A 6,245-nucleotide genomic window follows, 5' to 3' on the forward strand; every position below is an offset into this window, starting at 1 on the left:
CAGCCATGAAAACCCAGAAGGAGTGGAAACTCCTAAATGCTTGGCGGGCTTAAGGCTGTCCGGCAAGACATATGGATGCCTCTACACCACAGCAACACTGCCAGGGAACGGTGATTCCCTGGGGACAGCGGCGGGGCTGTGGCTGTCTGACTGCCTGACTTATAATGGGAAGGTCGGTAGACTGCCACCACTACGCCCTCACGAGTCTGGCAGTACACGTAATCGGTCCATAAGTAGGTTGATTTATTTTTAAGGGATGGGCTTGGCTGTATGCCAAACAAGCTTCGGGTGGGGAGGGCAACACAGAGAATGGGGGACAGTGGGGATGTTAGGGAGAAAGTGACACCATTAATGGGGGTATGAAAGCGAGAAAACACTATGCACTCCTATGGAGTGCTAAAACCGAAAGACATAATAATACCCTGAATGTGAAAGGGGTGGTAAAGAAGCTATGCTCCAGGGAAGGGACAACACAAGAAGAGCAAGGAGAGCTAACAAATAAGATGTAAGTGACTGAGATTGACAAGAAAGCCAGCCAATGGTAATTAGTGGACTGACCTAAATAAATAAAAATCACTATTAAGGAGTTATGCCTCCCAACCCCTTCCAATGCTTTTCTATGGTACCAAGAACCAAAGCGCAATGGTGACTGATGTTTTCAGCTCTTCTCAACGACCTTGAGACCACTATGGAGTTTTGCTATTGTTTACTTTTTTAGGTTCAGCCAATGAAACAAAAGGTGCTAGCCGTAGCAGGCTCTACTGGCCATTAAGGACCCGCTCCAGCGTTATGGCCTATCACAAGAGAGCGGGTCTTTAATGGCCAGTAGAGCCAATTATGGAAGGCTTTAACGGAGCCTGAGGGGATGAAATCCCCTCGGGCTCCGTGAGGCCTTTGTTAAACATTGGAATGTTGATGCTCCAGGCTTCTACCAGCCATTATAAGCCCGGAGCACTCCATTGTTTTCAATGGAGCTCCCAACATTCCAATGTTCTAATAAAGTTTGGTACAACAGTTGTTATGCCTCTTTGGACCAAGGCAAGCTCTGTGTGCATAGGGTCCTTGACGATGAACATAGAAAAGGGTACCAACCTAGTCAGGTACCAACCTAGGTAGGGGCCAGTTAGGTACCAACTCTTGCAACACCACAAGCCATGAGATCATTTTATGAGCCTTTTCACAATGGTATGTAAGCAAATGTTATATCAACAGGATTCTAAGAACCCGGAAACCATTATTTACTCTCAGTAACACGTGGGGCCATCTTGAAACAATGAAGTGCTGTTTTTTTCAAATAGGTGAATGCTACTGGGATTTTATTGTGGCCCTGGGTATTGTTTCAGCAAAAAGTTTCATCTCAGAAGGGGTCGGAGCCTTTGCCAGTACTCCACACATACTGCCGACAAGATCTACAGGAAACACGTAGGTCCCAGTATCTAGGGTGCAAACAGTTTTATGCACCGACTCTATTTTATAAAGAAGGTCTAGAAAATCATCGAGTTGGCTGCCCACAATCAATTTAGACAGGCGCGTTGGTTGACTCGAATTAGTATACCACCACTTGCCCCATCCATTAATTGGCAGCAAAATTACTTCTTGGGTGTTGAAAAGAGGAGTGCTTTTAGTGTTTAGTTTAGTGGCAACTCCATAGGACTAATTTCTGATTGGTCAGTACCCCAGTGACAGCCAGTGAAATAAAAACATGCAAACAGGGATTTTCCCGATCATGTGCTAACTAAACTGACATGGAACCAGGCCCTCTTGTTCTGCCATCAGGCAACGCCTAACATGATAAAAAAGCAAAAGTCCTTGGAAGGTACATCTGCGACAAGAGCACCTAATAACTGTTATGTTATAATCGCCCAACAACGTGTGGTACTCTCGTATTAACCTCGCTGGCATTTAAATACACCTGCAGGAATCTGAGCAGGTGGGAGCTAAGACTATTGAACTATCCTTTGGCATTATGGAGTGAATACAGGTGAGGAAGTGTACCTTTGGTGATGCGAGCCCCTCGGCAATGGACTGTGAACCTAGCTTTTGATTGGTCAGTGGACATGGCCACTAGACCTAGAGCTTACGTCGAGTGCCAGTATAAAACGAGCTAAGAAAGCAGCCTGTGGCACCCAGAACATAACAGCTAGGATAACATGCTTGCAACTGGGAGCTGTAAAAACAGCCTTTCGGCTGCTATGCGCAGCGTCACGAGTAGTAAAACAATTTCCGCCAGTGGCGTCGTTAACTCTTGCGCCATTTCCTGCAGGGGCTGCTTGTTTCAGCTTCAGATTCCTGGTCACCAGGTGCGGGTGCAAACAATGGCTTGCCAGGCAGGTAAGGAGCGGGAGTTCACGGTACGCTATGACAACGTGGGCTAGTTTTGCTACTACCAAAGTATGCGTCGGAAAATATCAGATCCTGAATTGAAAAAACATACGGCAACTCACCCCGTCCTCGCCCACTACAATTTCTTGCATAGGCTGGCCAAACCTGTTTTTTGTGCACTATGGGGATCGTATTATATAATAGCAGTTACGATATTTCGAAGACTCCTTGTGGTAGCCCGTTCAACCCTTGAAGGGGAGAAAAAAATCTGAGTTCTGCTTTGAAGTGAAAGATCTTGACAGGATATGACTCTATGGACGGCAAAGGAATGCAGCGATTCCAAGGGACACCTGAAGCCAGGTGAAGGGTCATCCAAGCCAGGCTTTCATACTCAGGTTTGCTTTGATCTCTGAAGACAGACTAAAGCCCCTTTGATTGCAGACCATGGCTAGTAACGGAGTCCAGCTGGAACTTGGAGGCCTGTGCTAGGATGAAACTTCGGTTGCCCAGGCTGTGGTCCAGATAGCAGCACGGTACGCACACATTTTCTTGCTTTGGACAGATAAAATGTACTGGGGAAAAACTTCGAAGCTGTGATGCTTCCTTGAATCTCATAATCCAGATGAGGACAGCATCTACCATTACATGTCCAATAGTGATTGCTGGGGCACGCGGAATGAAGCCCCGGTGTAGTGGCTAAGTGGGCCATTAGTAATGGGCTGGTATTCTGCTACGAATCCCACCCTTCCCCAAAATTACCAAAAAAACAGGCATTGGTAATTCTGTAACTCTACCATGGGGGGTAGGGGGGAATGCCTCCCAATTAAATAAATACTATACAGTACAATACTATATTATACATGCTCCCAATTACAGGATATTGGGAATAACATATAGGAATCAGTATTTCTGTACTGATTCCAACATGTGTTACCCCATCTCCATGTGGCTTTTCACCCAGCATTTCAATTGCTTTGTGGAGGCAGTGTCCAGGTGGAAAATTATGAATTTGTTGTGTTTTCCTGTTGCTCTTACTAATCTATCTATCTATCTATCTATCTATCTATCTATCTATCTATCTATCTATCTATCTATCTATCTATCTATCTATCTATCTATCTATCTACCTATCTATCTATCTATCTTATATATATGTATATAAATACATATATATATATATATTGGGGTCTTTTACTGAAAAAACAAAGGTTACAGGGGCGGTATAATGAGCCTCAGATTTCACTTGTACAAAACCATAGAAATTCAGCAGTTACAGTTACCTGAACTTACTATAACTTACACCTCCGGAATGCAGTGCTATGACCTCACATATTACATCACTAATTACATGGTTAGTGACATCACTGATGACAGCATCCAGTTATTGTGTTTTCTAAACGTTTCTGAGTGTTAAAGGTGTATGGTAAAATACTACAAATGTTAAATTAGTAAATGTTGTGTCCTACTAAGGAGTGATAGTATGTGTAGTGACTGTGTGACTGTGTGTATCCATATGTGAGCAGGTGTCTGAGTGGCTCTATGGGTGTTTGAGGGGTTGTATTGGTGAATGAGTAGCTGAATTGGTGTAGTAGTGGGTGTAACTGACAGTATGGGTGAGTGAGTGACTGCATGTGAGGCTATGTGGGTGAGTGAGTGGGTGTGTTAGTGGTGTATGGGTGAGTTAGTGGGTATGTCAGAAGCTGCATAGGTGAGTGGTGGGGTGTGTGCGTGGCTGTATAGGCGAATGAGCATGTGTTAGTATATGTATGAATATGTGAGTGGGTATGTCAGTAACTGTATGGGCGAGTGAGGGGCTGTGTGAGTGACTGTATGGGTGAATGAATAGGTGTGTGAGTAGCTGTATGGGTGACTGACTCAGTGTGTGAGTGGCTATATGGGTGTATGAGTGGGTGTATAGTAAGCATGAGCGGATTTTGCGGATTGGCAATCCGCGAATTTGCGGATTTGCGAACTCGCAATCCGCAAAATCCGCGAATTCCCGCGAATTTGCGGATTTTTTTTTTTTTTTGTGTTCGCCCGTGTTTCTGCCAGTTCGCGAGGGTTTTTACAATTTCGCAATTTGCGAACTTACCTGTCGGGTCGCAAGTTTTGCGAACTTGTTGTTTCTACGTGTCCAACCTGTTTGGGACACTCTTCTTCATCACTGCCACTCTCTGTCACCACTGCCACTCTCTGACTACTCATGCCACCCTCTGGCCCACCCATGCCACCCTCTGTTTCATCACCACACCCTCTGGTTGTCCAGTGTACATTATTTTCGGCAAAGCAAAGCACACCTTCCCTGCCTCAAGTGACCTGAATTAATTTGGGGCTGATTAATGTGTCACAGAATATTTTTTTAGCTGGCACCTGCTTCCTTAGTGCGCCCTGATTAGTGATCTTTTGCACTTGCTAAGTGCTTTCATTGTTGCAAAATTAGTTACAACACCTGCCCTGCCCCAACTGACAATAATGAATTAGGGGCTGATTAATGGATTTTAACTTCCAGCCTGGCTCCTGCTTGTCTCCCTTAGCTGTAATTCATGACCTTTGTGGCATATGTGTAACTATTCTGAGGTTCAGAGCAGGGTCACATAATAGTTTCAACTGGCAACTGAACTCTGGAGGGGCCCCTCAGGAAGCACTACAGGAAATGGCTACTAATGATGTGCCTGAACTTTTGAACCTGGTAAGTAGTTACTTTCAGTTTTGCTTAGATCGTATTTCTGCAATTTCGCACTTATTCGCGGGGCGCGAACTCACGCGAACAGTGCGAGCAGTGCGAGCAAAATCCGCTGCTCGCGGATTTGCGGATTTTGCAGGAAATTCGCAAATCTCGCGGATTGCGGATTTCCCGAAAATCCGCAAAATCCGCGAGCGGAACGGATTTTCCGCCCATGCCTAGTGTATAGGTGTCTGTCTGTATGTATGACTAGATGTGTGAGTGACTGTACTGGTAAGTTAGTGGGTGCATGAGTGGCTGTATGGGTGTGTGAGTGGCTGAGTGATAGGATGTGTGAGTGGCTCTATGGGTCAGTGAGTGGGTGTATGAGAGCTTGTATAGGTATGTGAGTGGTTATGTGGGACTAGGAATAGATGTATGAGACATTCTATGGGGGTGTGAATGGGTGTGTGAGTAGTTCTGTGGATGATATCATCAATTATGTCACTGACCATGTCACGAGTAATGTAATATGTGACATCATAAGCAGTGTATTGTGGGGGAATAAGTTATAGTTAGCCCATGTAACTATAACTGCTGAATTTCTATGGTTTTGTATAAGTACAATCTGACCTAACTGTAACATTCCTGTAACTTTTTTCAGTGAATTTCTATGTTTTTTAGAATTCTATTTCCTAACTATAACATCCCCGTAACCTTTATTTTTTTTCAGTGAATTTCTACATTTTATTTCTTAACTATAACCTGTAAACTTTGAGAATGGGTGTGTGAGTGTCTGAGTGGGTCTAGGAGTAGCTGCATAAGTGTCTCACTGTGTGTGTGAGTGGGTGTGTGAGTGGGTTTGTAAGTGGGTGCATGAGTGTCTGAGTGGGTACATGCGTGTCGGAGTGGGTCTTTAAATGGTTGTGAGAGTGTCGGAGTGGGTTTGCGAGTGCCCCCATGAGAAAGTGAGTGCATGAGTTTCTGAGTGGGTCTTTGAGTGGATGCATGAGTCGTTGAGTATGTCTGTGAGTCTCTGAGCGAGTCTGTAAGTCAGTGCGTGAGTCTCTGAGTAAGTCTGTAAGTGGGTGTGAGAGAGTGTAAGTGGGTCTGCAAGTGGGTGCATGAGTGTCTGAGTGGGTCTGTGAGTGGGTGTACATGTCTGAGCATGTCTTTGAGTGGGTGCATGAGTGTCTGAATGGGTCTGTGAGTGGCTGTGAGAGAATCCAAGTGGTTTTGTGAGCGGATGCATGAGTGCTTG

Source organism: Lissotriton vulgaris, chromosome 5 (genome assembly GCF_964263255.1).
Source record: "Lissotriton vulgaris chromosome 5, aLisVul1.2, whole genome shotgun sequence".
NCBI lineage: Eukaryota > Metazoa > Chordata > Amphibia > Caudata > Salamandridae > Lissotriton > Lissotriton vulgaris.